Raw genomic sequence first — 13,595 nt, 5'->3', positions numbered from 1 at the left:
CTTTCCTTTTTCTGACAAGGTTGGCTAAGGGTTTGTCAATTTTGTTGATTCTTTTGAAGAACCAACTCTTGGCTTCATTAATTTTTTGCATTGTTCTCTTTGTCTCCACTAAATTAATTTCTGCTCTCATCTTTATAATTTCCTCCCTTGTATGAGCTTTGGGTTTGTCCTGCTCTTCTTTTTCTAGAAGCTTGAGCTTCAGCATCAGGTTAATTGGGCTCACTCTGTTTTCTTAATATGTGCATTCACTGCTATGAATTTCCCTTGTAAGACTGCTTTCATTGTGTCCCATAGATTCTGATATGTTGTATTGTCATTGTCATTTAATTGAAGGAACTGTCTGATTTCTTCTTTAATTTCCTCTGTGACCCACTGGTTATTCAGAAGTGTGTTGTTCAATTTCCATGTGTTCATGAAATTTTTGTGGTTTCTTTTGCTATGGGTCTCCAATTTCATCACACTATGGTCTGATAATACACAAGGGATAACTTCAATTCCTTTGCATTTACTTAAACATGTTCTATGAGCGATTTTGTGGGGTGGAAGACTCTGTAAACATCTGTTAAGTTCATTTGTTCAAGAGTTCGATTGAATTCTAGTATTTCATTACTTATTTTTTGTCTAGTTGATGTATCTATTTGTGACAGTGGGGTATTGAGGTCCCTCACTACAATTGTGTTTGTGCATATATGACTTTTCATGTCTATTAGTATGTTTTATATAGTTGGGTGCACTAGTGTTTGGTGCATATATGTTTATGATTGTCATCTCTTCCTCTTGGATTGTTCCCTTTACAAGGATGTAGTATCCTTCTTTGTCTCTCTTAATCAGTGTGGGTTTGAAATCCACTTGGTCTGCAAAGAGAATAGCTTCTCCTGCTTTTTATCCTGTTCCTGTCACGTGGAGTATTGTTTTCTACCCTTTAACTTTCAGTCCATGAGTTTCATTTTGAAGTAAGTGTGTTTCTTGTATGCAGCATATTGTTGGATCTTGCTTCTTGACCCAGTCTATTTCTTTTGATCGGTGAATTGAGACCATTAACATTGATGGTTATAACTGATACATATTGACTTATCAGTGTCATAACTTTTTCTTTTTGTTGGATTCTCTCCCTTTGCATTTAATTTCTTGTTGTGCACAATGGATTCATTCTGCTTTGCTTCCTGGGGTTGTGATCCTCATTGTCTTTTCCTAGGATATTGTCTAAAATTTTTTTGAGGGGTGGTTTGGTATTCATGAAGTTCCTAAGGTGCTCTGTCATAAAAGTATCTGATTTCCCCATCAATTTTGAAAGATAGTGATGCAGAGTACATCAGTCTGGGTTGGAGGCTGTTTTGCTCTAGGGCTTGAAACATGTTACTCCAAGCTCTTCTTGCCTTGAGGGTTTGTGTTGAGAAGTCTGCTGTGATTCTGATGGGCTTTCCTTTGTATGCGATTTGTTTCTTTTCTCAAACTGCTTATAGAAATTTGCTCTTCTGTTTTGGAATCTTTATTATATGCCTATATGTAATTTTGTGTTTTTTTGATCATGGCTAGTTGGAGTCCCATATGCCTCATTTATGTGTATGTCAATTTCTTGCCCCTTGCTTGGGAAGTTTTCTGCCACAACTTGTGTGAACAGTTTTTTATGTCATCTGCACTCTCTCCTGTTTCTTCATTGACTCTGATCAGTCCTATGTTATTTTTCTTTGCATCATCTAGAAGCTGCTGGATTGGTTTCTTGTGGTCCCTTACTATTTTAAAGCAATTTTTCTTTTCCTGGTCACTAATTGCAATCTTATCTTCTACATCTGAAATTCTGCCCTCACATTGGCTCATTCTACTGTGTAAATTTTCAGTGGAGTTTTTAATCTCCAGGAAATCTGTTTGCATCTGCTTTATGGATTCCATTTGTTTCCTATGTTGGGCTTCCATCATGTTCCTCAGTTCTTCTATTTTTTATCTGTGTACTCTCTAGATTTATTAATCATGTCTTGCAGTTTGGGCACAATCTCTGCTGTTATCTGAGAAATTAGTTTTGATTTCATTTTTTTCCACATCCTCTTTTGTTGCCAGTTCAGGGAGTCCAGGTGGTTGAGTATCAGATTGTTCCATCTTGTTTCCCTTTGGGGTAGCTTTAGGTGATCTGGAAGTCTGGTTTTGAGACTTGTTTACCTTGTTTACATGTCTTCTCATTTCAATGGGGGGTGGGGCAGGGTGTGTGTGCATTGTTGGCACCTGCGAGGCTCACCTCTTCAGCACTGTGGCAGCTCTGATCTTTGGCACTGGGGGTGGTGGTACAGTGGCACAGGAGGCTCCTCCTCAGTGCTGGGGCAGCTCTGCCCTTCAGTGCTGGACTGGATCTTGTAATGTTTTTCTCCACAGCCAACCAAGGGCAGCTTGAGACTTGGGGTCGAGTTTACCAGCAGCCTCAGGGCTCAGGTTTGCCTCTGCTTCCACCCCCTGGCCACCGCATGCACTGTGGCCTGGAACCTTGACCTGCACAGCTTCTGTGCCCCTCAGCCCTCGTGCTCCTGAGCTATTCTTTATCTTCACAGAATTCCTGTTGAGAATTTTTAAATTCAAAATGAACCATGCTTATAGCAAAATTACAGACCTTAACATATCCAAAGAAATAGAAATCCTGCAAAGTGATGTCTCACACCATGTTGGAGTGATACTAGAAACTGACAACAGAAACATACAGTACTTAGAATACAATAACTTTTTTTCCTCTTCTTTTTTCCTATTAACTTTTTCACATAAGGGAAACCATGCCATGTTCAAGCTTCTGTACCTGATTTACTTCACTTAATAGTCTCAAGGAACATCCATTTTCCTACAAATGCCTCAAATTTATATTTTTTAACAGCAGAGTACTACTCCATTGTGTATAAATCCCACATCTTTATCCATTCATCTGTTGATAGGCACACAGGCTGATTCTGAGATTTATCTATTATGATTTGTGCTGCTGTAAACATTGATATACATATACATCAATGTTGTATGATGTTTTTAACTCTTTTGGAAAGACACAAAAAAGGGGAATAACTGGATCAAATGGAATTTCTATTTTTAGTTTTTTAAGAAATCTCCATACTGATTTCCACACTGGCTACATCAGTTTACACTTTCACCAACAATGAAAAAGGGCTCCTTTCTCCCCACACCCTCACCAGCATTTCTTATTGATTTCTTGATGGCAGCCATTCTTTTCGGGGTAAAATGGAATCTTAATGTTGTTTTAATTTGTATTTGTTGAATAGCCAGTGATGTTGAACATTTTTCTATGTATCTCTTGGCCAACTATATTTTCTTATGGAGAAGTATGTATTCATTTCAGATGCTCATTTTTTTGTTGTTGTTCTTGTTAAAAATTATACTTTTATTTGAGTCACCAGGAGAAAGATTCACTTGTGGTTCAAGTCAAATGTTCAAAATTGTATCAGACCAGGTTTGAAAGGTCTGATTTGGAGCACAAGCCCACAAAGGATGGGATCAAACAGATGAGAAAGACAATAGCCCCATATAAAAAGGTGAGCAGGCACTTCACACACAAACAGAAGGTGAAATGTTTGGACAGAGGCCAATCCCACAGGGTCATTTGATTTTTTTAAAATACTGGCTCAGGGGGTGGGACTGTTTCATTTTTTTCCAGCTATTAAAAAAAAAATGGCCCCAAAGTGCATTATGTGAAAGAAAAAAGGCAGAAATGAAGCAATAAAGGAGTCTTCCCTGGAGGGATGTGAGGGGGGAAGCCAGGAAGCGGGTTGGGGAGCCCAAGGTTGTCACCTGTGGGATTGGTCCCCAAAGTCATGGTCACATTCTAGCTCAGGCCTCTTCTATCCTGGGTGTGGCCAGAGACCTCTGTCCCAGACCAGGAGGGTCTGTGCTTGGGGTGGTGGCTCTGCATGGGGCCCTGCACCCCTCAGCACCACTGTGGCAGCCCCTCCTCTCTCTCTGGGGTACACATGCCCCTTCTTAGGGCAGGAAATGGAGCAGCTGCCTGCCTAGATTAGCAAGGGAAGTTTGGAGGCTGCGGCCCCTCTGGTCCCTCGGGAGGGAGGTAGCCCCTCCTCCCAACCACAGGTCCCCCGAAAGGACATCCCAGCCTCTGGTCCCCAAATCCACATTCTGCTTTGAGACCAAGAGGAATTGGATTGAACCAGCAGCTCCCTCAAGGGTCCTGAGGGGGCTCCCCAAGATTTTCCCGTGCCCCTCGTTCCCCAAACTGAGGAAGAGGACACTACCCTCCCTCACCTGGGCTGGGGCCACAGAGGAAAGGGGCCTGGTCAGGCAAGGGCACTGCCACAGAGTCATTTCTTCCAATCCCACTTGGGGCAAGGTTTCCCAAATCCATGGACCAGCCGGTGAGTCGAACCCCTGGGTAACTCAGCTTCTCACCTGCCGGCACAGGTGTGTAGCAAGCATGGCATCAGCTGTGGGGCTTGGGGGTAGGGTGGGTCAGCATGTGGGGGGCCTGAGTTGGATCCCCAGCTCGCATGGCCAGCTGTGGTTGGACTCAGGGTAGAGATGGGAGGAGACCCAGGGGAGGGACAGGAGACTTAGAGATGAATGAAGCCAGTCTACTTTTGTCTGGGCCCAGGCACAGAGAAGGAGCCTGGGAATAGCTGCCTCTTCCTGCCTCTCACAGAAATCTGCTTCCGGTTTGAGAGTCCTGGGCCCCACCTTGCTACATGGGAGGTTGGGGGGTGTTAGTCCAAAGCACCACCAGAGGGGGTGACTCAGGTCCTTCAGGGGCCTGGAAGAGGACACACTGTGGCCACAACGCCCTCCTCCCCGCCCAAGGCCCACAGAAGGGTGCAGCTCACTGTGGCTTCTGGGGAAGCAACAGGGAGAGAGCTCAGTGTCACACCCGTGCATGGACGCTGCCCCATGGTCCCTCTTGCCTGTCACACAACCACCCCCATGTGGCCGTCTCGAGACACCAAGGTCCCTGCCTGCTCCAGGCCTACATGGTATACCCAGAGGATTGGGGACAGGTGGGAGAGCAGCTTCCCATAAAACCTACCCCAGAGCCCTTTGCCCATCTGCTCTTCAAGGGCAAGGAGTAAACTCTCAGAGGGAGAAGGCAGATAAGTGGGCACTCTACTCTCCTATCACCCTGAGGTGGCCGAGGGTCTGAAAGGTGCCCCCAGATGCCCATTTTTTGATTGGGTCTTTAAATTTGAGGGGTCTAATTATTTTGAGTCCTTTATATATTCTAAATATTAGTCCTTTGAGGAGTAGCTGGCAAAACTTTTTCCATTCTGTAGGTTGTCTCTTTACTTTGTTGGTGGTTTCCTTTGCTGTGCAGGAGCTTTTTTATTGTGCTCCCATTTGTTGATTCTTGGTATTATTTTCTGTGCAACTGGGGTTTTATTCAGAAAGTCTCTGCCTACACCTATGTTTCTGGAGAATTTTACTTATTTTTTCTTCCAGCTGATTAAGTGTTTCTGTTCTAATGTTGAGATCTTTGATCCACTTTCATTTCAATTTAGTGTATGGTGAGAAATACGGGTCTAAATTCAACCTTCAGCATGTGGATAGCCAGTTTTCTCAGCAACATTTTTTAAAGAGGCTATCTTTCCTCCAGCAAAAAGGATTTGGCCCCTTAGTCAAAGATCATGTAACTGAGCATGCCTGGAGCTGTTTCTGTGTCTTCTATGCTGTTCCATTTATCCACAAGTCTTTTGTTTTGTTTTGTTTGTTGCCAACGCCATGCTGTTTCTGACTGTTGCTTTGTAGTATAACATGAGGTCTGGGATTGTGCTGTCCTTTGCCTTGCCTTTGTTGCTCAGAACTGCTTTTGCTACTTTGAGTCTCTTTTGGTATCAAATTAATTTTAGGATAGCTTTTACCTGTTCTGTAGGAGATATTATTGGTATTTTGATTGAGATTACATTTTTGGAAGCATGGCCATTTTCATTCTATTGGTTCTGCCTACTCACTCAGGAATAGGGGATATCTTTCCATTTCCTGATATTCTCTTCAATCTCCAATCTCCTTTTTTAGAGTACAGTATTATAGTTTTCATTGTAAAAGTCCTTCACTTCCTTGGTTAGGTTCTTTTTTTTTTTTTGGTACTGGGGATCGAACTCCGGTCCTTGCGTTTGCGCAGCAGGCAGAGAAACCACTGAGCTAAATCCCCGGCCCGGTTAGGTTAATTCTTAAGTATTTCATTTTTCTTGGTGCTACTGTGAAAAGTATTGTTTCCCTAATTTCCCTCTCAGTGAATTTGGTATTAGTATATAGGAATGCTATTGATTTTTTAGTGTTGACTTTATATCCTGCTTCATTACTGAATTTGGTTATTAATTCTAGGAGTGTTTTGGTAGACTTTTAAGGGTCTTCTATGTAAAGGATCATGTCATCTGCAAATAATGATAATTTAGCTTCTCTCCCTCTACATATCCCTTTCATTTCTCTCTTGTCTAATTGCTCTAACTAGTATTTTAAGAACTATGTTGAACAAAACTGGTGATAGTGAATATCCTTGTCTTGTTCCTGATTTCGAGGGAAATCTTTCAGCTTCTCACCATTACATACGATGTTGGCCATTCATTTGTCACAGATGGTTTTTAGATTAAGTTAAAGACCCTCTATTCCTATTTTCTTGAGGGTTTTAAATCAGGAATAGATGCCGAATTTTGTCAAATGCGTTTTCTGGATTTATTGAGATGATCGTATGGCTTTTGTCCTTGCTTCTATTTATGGGGTGAATTGCATATGTTGATTTGTGTGAGCTAAACTATCCCTGCATCCCTGGAATAAATCCTGCTTGGTCATAATGTATAATCTTTTTGATGATTTGTTGCATTCTATTTGCCAGTATCTTGCTGAAGATTTTTGTGTCTATGTTCATTGAAGAGATTGGTCTGCAGTTGTCTTTCTTAGTTGGGTCCTTTTCTGGCTTTCGAAGCAGGGTAATGCTTACTTCCAGGAATTACTTTGGAAGTACTGCTTCTCTTTCAATTTCATTACAGAGTTTGAAGAGCACTAGTGCTAGATCATATCTAAAATGCTTGTAGAATTTGACAGTGAACCTGTGAGGGCCTGGGCTCTTCTTAGTTGGTAGTTTTTTTATTACTTGTTCAATTTCATTGAGTTGTTCAAGTCTGGTGAAATTTATGCTATTTTTCAGGTTAATAGAAATGTGAGAAAAGATATGAAAAACAGTTGCTATTCTCACTATTGAATAAATAACACTCATTTGAAGATTTCTACCTGAAAAGTTATTTAGAGCCAATCTATTTACAAGATTAAGAGATTTTTTTAAAAATTGACTTGTTATGGTCTTTTATGTATAAACACAGATCTGTCTATTTGTGACCTGCCATGGAGAATTTGTCTACAAAGAGGGCACTTCCTGAGGAGCCACTGCACAGAACAGGGTAATCTATGAGGAGGCCAACACAGTCAAACACAGCTGGAATGCAAATTTAATTTGCTTCATAATCTGCTGTTTCTTTTAAGATTGACAGCTGAATTAAATCGTGCCAGGCTGTTTGATTGATTGATTGATAGTCAATGGCTTGCTTTTACTTTTAAAGGTAAGTTAAACTTTAGGGTAAGTTTAAATTTTCCAAAACTTCTTGTGTAAACTCAAATTTTAGGCTCTTCTTTAGAATACAACAGACTCTTCACTGTTACAAGGTTATTTCTGTTGTACTCCCTCTCCATGGTTTACTCCTGTATTCTTCAGTCTTGGGTGCCACAATCAGACAGACAGGAAGTGGGAGAACACTTTTTTCTTGCATCTGTGGTGAAACCTCAGCAGACAGTATCTGCCCCAGGTCTGTCAAATAGATACATCCCATTTATTCTTACAAATTCAGGTCAGCACTTTTGCATCAAGGACAGAATGAGATTTAAAGAGGTTTAAATGAGCAAATTGCCCTTTCTTTGACCACTGAAATGTTTTCAAACTCCTATGACAAGTCTGGGCTTAGTAAAATGGTAATATAAAAAACATAAGGGGCACTTCTGAGGTTGGCATTTATTTCTGGACACTGGTAGTTCATTCAGCTAGGTACTAAAACTTGGAGGTCTTTGGGAATAGAAAATTTTGTGAGAAAATAAAAATGCTGCTGAAGAGCCAATCAGCATAATCAGGTAAGTCAAGATGTTCTGACTTCATAATTGCTCTAAAATGAAAAATGTGAGACTTCTGTATAATTGAATCTCCCTAAAATTCCTTGCAGTTCTGATAATTTGATATTTATTGTATCCTGTGACATTCTATTTCATCTCAAAATTTCTTCATGGCACTAGTTTTAAAATGTTCTTTAACTTGAAATCATTTGGGAGAGAATTTCACTCTTAACACAAAAGGAGACACATCCTCAATTTCCTCTTTCCAAGAAGTCACATGCAAAACTAAATGCTATCAATCATTTCTGTTCAGTTCTACATTATAAATAAGATATTTCAGACACTCATTCATTTCCATCTATACATACTAGTTGAAATGTTTCAAATTGTCTCTTTCATGATCTGGGAAGACAAGCACAAATAAGAAGGGTTAATTATGTTTAGTTCAGATAACACTGCAAATATTATATTCTAAGAACCTGGATAAAAATATTCTCCTCTAAATGAATACTCAATCCATGAGCAAGTGCTCTTCTCAGAAAGATTCATATGCCGCTTAATCGCTGAGAAAATTTCCAAAACATGGACATAGTGTTGGGATAACAGCCTACTCTAAATAAAATTGGACATCAGCTCAACCTGGTATCATAACATGGTAACCACCACTCCCAACCTTTTGTTTATTTCTCTCTCCTATCAAAGCCTATTTGCACTGTGCCTTGACCTCTAGTAGGGATGTAATGAAATAATATCTTCCTGTAAGAAGGTGTCCCTCATCTGTCTTAAAAGTCCTATTTAGAACTGCTTATTAGATCCTTCAACCTCAGTACTCTGTGAACACCCAAAAGCTAATTTACCATCTCCCTCTATTTCTCCCCTCTTTCAACATGTGCCTTCTGCAGGTTTCTGTATCTTGGTTATGAGAGACAACTTATCATATTATAGTAGAATTACTTGTTTGCCTATATTTTATCAACAAGATTCTAAATTCCTTAGTGAAATACTATGGAGCTTCCCCTAAAATACAGTACCAAAAATATTACATAAGTGGATGGATGTTTGATGTTGATGGAGATCGCAGTTCAATGCAGTTAACAATCTGAGACAATACTGGTTTTTAAACCGGCCACCTACAGTGTCCCCAGTCAGAGGAATGGCTGTGTTAGCAAAATTTCCATAACTGGGTTTCTACTTGGCATGAGATTTGATTTTAAAAATAGTTTTAACAGTGAATTCTCATGCATCCTATGAGGCCATGCTATATAGGTGCATCTCTTTGTGACCTGCCACCATGAAGGTGATATCAGGGCTGTTCTCAATCCTTTCCATAGGATTCCTCAAAAACTGGGGATTCTGGGCACTCATCTTTCAAGATGGAGTATATTTCACAAAAGCATGCAATTTAAAAAGCAAGAGTCAGACTGGCTAGGGGTAATTCACAATGCCCATCTGTTCTAATGAATAAAAAAGTCACATTTTTATTCAAATTCTGTGCAAAGCGATATTTGGCTTGAAGGCTGCCTGTACACAATGAACAGATTTTAATTAGCCAGTCCAAACAACAGCTAGCTCGGTAAACTGATTTGTGCTGAAAAGTAAAGCAAACCAACAAGTGAACCATGGAATTCAGTTAGACACAAAGCCTCAGAGCTGAAATATTTATTCTGAGATGAAACAGAAGGGTCCAGACCTGTGCAACAAGAAAAGCTCTGTCTGGAGATGGGTCCCAGGTGGTAGGTGTCTGAGATAAACTCAAGGGATTTAACTCAAGGGATTCACTAAGTGAATGCAGCTGAAGCATATATGTCGTGACCAATTTAGAGATGCAGCCTGCATCTTCTGATCAACTTGGTTAGAAACAGCATTAACAAAATACATGTGCTGGCAAATCCCCTTTAGGAGTTCAAATCACATTTCACAAATTGTTTTTTCTGAAACTGGATTATCTCCAGGTCCTTGCAATGAGGTTTGATAAAAAACAAAAACAAAAACAAAAAAATCCTTCCACATATCAGTGGCATAGTCATGTTTCAGTCTACTGCTAAGTTCACTGAAGTACCTTATGAATAATTACTTACAGCCTCTGAAGTGAGAGAAGGATCGCCAGCATTATCTTACAGATGAAATAGGGTCTGCAATAAGATACTCAAGTCAAACTGACAAAACCCAGGTACCAGAACCTAATACAGTGCATAATCATTAACTAAAAAGCAATATATCCAAATAAAAAGCGTATTATGAAGATTTTAATGTGTGTGTGTGGGAGGGTAGAGGTGTTAGAGAATTCAGTAAAGGATGTTCCTATTCACTTCCCCTTATTCTTCTCCCTACCAACTGCCTTCCTTCCACACAGGTCTAGTGACTTACTGTTCCCTGATTCACAAGTGTGACCTCTCCCTGTGCAGCAGCTCTCTTCTTTGCCAGCTCCTATATATGCAAGTGGAGTTGCCAGTGCTTAGTAACAGAAAAACTGAGGCATACGGATTTTGTTCCATAAGTGGTAGAATTCAATTCATCCTAAACCAAAAGATAAGGCAAGATCAGAGATACGCGAAGAGTCAGTGCTTATTCTAATTTCTACTACTATTAAGAATGTTGACTTCAAAAGGAAAGTGGTATTATTTGGCTTTATGAGCCAACTGTATCAAATTGCTCCTTAGAAAATAGAAACAGTAAAAACAACTAACATGAATATTTTGCATTTGGGAGTTGATGTCAGAAACAATTCTGTCAAGTGATACAATGAATCTGAACACTGATGTAATATACCTTTAGGAAAACATGAATCATGGTAAGCTTTGCTTCCTATGCTTAGAAAGCCAAAATGTTTGGTTTTAAAGAACAAAGGATTTCAACACTAGGACACAGAGCCTGTAGCTGGTGCTGAACTTTGCTTTTATCACCTTCTAATTTAAAAAAGAAAAAGCTTTCTGGAAAGAATAGAAAAGGACAATCTATATATAGCCTTATTATCTCACCACTCATTCTGACTCAGACTAATTTGTGGCCCAAGGCAAGGGTGCAGTAACAAGTGAAATCAATAGGTTCAGCTACACTTTCAAAAGAGGCTGCAGAACAGCTGTTATTGATTACCAAGGGTGAAAATGACCAGTAAAAAGAAAGGTTAGCTAACAACTCTGGTAGGACTGAGATTCTTAAGCATTATTTTCATTGAGATAATATAGAAAGTTGATTTCCTCCTACTAAAGCAACAAACTATCTCTAAATGATCTGGGTAATATATGGCGACATTTTTGGATAGATTTCTTTTACTTTCCACATGTAAGCTAATATAAAAGCTGGTGATCTATTCCTAAAAATTTAACTGTGTGTGTTGTGTGTGTGTGTGTGTGTGTGTGTTTATATGTGTGCATGTGTGTCTGTGGAGAAAACACCACAGGCAAATTATCTAGTACTCTGGTCTTACCATTGAAATGTAATCAGGAGTAAAGATCATCCTGGCAACTGATAAAAGCCTATAGAAATAAATATTAGTATTGACCAAGAGTTACTTGATAATCAAAGTTTCACTAGCAAAAGGATATTTTCTGAGACAACAACCTTCCACATCATTGGCACTGGCTGCTCCTCAGCCTCTGTGGCTTCTTCCTTATCATCCCCATCTTAAAATGAGGTATCCTAGGGTTCGGATGCAAGACTCTCTCTCAATTATATGTACTTATTTCTTAGCTGGTCTTATCCAGTCTACTTACTTTAAACCTCATCTATATGCTGATGATTTACAAATTTTTATTTCCAACCTTGATCTTTTCCCTGGGCTTCAGATTCATATATAAAATTATTTACTTAACCTTACTTAGTATCTTAGACATCTCCAAAACTAAAATTCTTTTGCAGTATTCTGACTTACAATAACTCCAGCCAGAGAGTTGCTTGTGTCAAAAACCTGGCAGTCATTCTCAACTGTTCTTTCTCCTAGACTTCCCATCCAATCCACTAGAAACCCTTCACTAGCTTTTATAATGAACCTAAAATCTGACCACTTCTTGTCGATACATTTGGTCTCAGTCACTATTATATCCCTCCTGACTCCTCTTCCTTTTTCTGTCTTCTCCCTTTTATAATCTATTATTCACCCAGCTCTCTGGTAAGTTTGATGGTGTCATTCCTTTGCTCAGCATCCTCTGGTGGCTCCCAGCTCACTTATAGTAAAATCTGCAGTCTATATAATCACCCATAACATCATGTATTCCCACTACTTTTCTGACAGAATCTCCTATTTCTCTTTTCCTTGCTCACTCTCCTTAAGCCATAGGGGCCTGATTGCTCTTCTCCAAATCTTTTAAGTTGTTTCTGAATTTGAGCCTTTGCCCTTCACAGTCCCTCTTACACAGAGATATCCACCATTCATGTACTTCATTTTCTTAGATACCTGCTCAAATGTCAACCTTTGCATTTTGGTTCCCTTGATTATACTGTACAGAATAGCAATCCCCTTGTACTTCAGCATTCCTTTCACCTTTACCTTGTTTTTTTCTTTTCTTTAGAGGCTTTAATACCATCTGACATATATTTATTTGTTGTTATTATTTGTTTTCCACTATTAGAATATAAATGTATGGGTATAGGGGTTTTATTCTGCTCACTGCTAAATTCCTATTGTTCAGAAAAACCTACCCCATAATTTGTGCTCAATAAATATTAAATGAATGACTTAGGTGATGAGAGCACCAATTAGATATGGCACATTCTCCTAAAAGAAAAGGGAAGGAGTCATGTTGGAGAGGGTAAGTTTTTAGAAGGCATTCAATAGGATAAAAGCTTTAAACAGCAAAATAAAAGAAAAAAGAATGAAACTCTGAAGAAAGCCGATTATTTTTCATTTTTCTACTTTACCTTCAGCATTATTGAGTTTAAATTTTTTTTCATTTTTAGTTGTGGTAAAAAAAGGTAATATAAAATTTACCCTCTTAGCCACCTTAAGTGCACAGTTTAGTAGTACTCATTACATTCTCTTTGTTGTGTGACAGATCTTTCTAGAACATTTCATCTTGCAAAGCTAAAATTCTATATTCATTAAACAACTCTCCACTTTGCCCTTACCCTATCCCTACATTCAACTTTCTCCACTACTTTACTAATCTTTTATAAGTGAAATCATACCATATTTGTCCTGTAAGATTGGCTTATTTCACTCAGCATAATATCCTCAAGGTTCATCAACACTGTAGTATGTGTTCTTTTTTAAGGCTAAATATTTTAAGTGTGACTACATTTTCTTTATCCATTTATCTGTCAATGAATATTTGTTCTGTTACTAGCTCTGAGCTGCTATGGATAATGTTCCAATGAACATGGTTATATAAATATCTCTAAGAGCTTGCTTTCAATTCTTTTGAATATACATCCAGAAGTAGAATTGCTAGATCATATGGTAAATCTATCTTTTGAGGAAATTCCTGCTACAGTTTATATCTAGTTGTCCCCCTAAAGCCTCATGCATTCATAGATGGGGCTTTTTGGGAGGTGACTGAATTGTAGGTCTGTGATACTAATCA

The 13,595-nt window shown here is 39.2% G+C and overlaps 1 protein-coding gene across 4 annotated transcripts in view; it reads right to left on the bottom strand.

Moving 5' to 3' along the window:
- The window catches only part of Ppm1l (protein phosphatase, Mg2+/Mn2+ dependent 1L), a 351,730-nt gene that overhangs the window by 49,186 nt on the left and 288,949 nt on the right, over window positions 1-13,595 (bottom strand). The window lies entirely within an intron of this gene.

This window comes from Heterocephalus glaber, unplaced genomic scaffold, assembly GCF_053883595.1.
Source record: "Heterocephalus glaber isolate CG9 unplaced genomic scaffold, H.glaber_assembly_v1.0 deba00001504, whole genome shotgun sequence".
Taxonomy (NCBI): Eukaryota; Metazoa; Chordata; class Mammalia; order Rodentia; family Bathyergidae; genus Heterocephalus; species Heterocephalus glaber.
The sequence above is the reverse complement of the archived record's forward strand: the minus strand, read 5'-3'. Positions and strand labels throughout refer to the sequence as shown.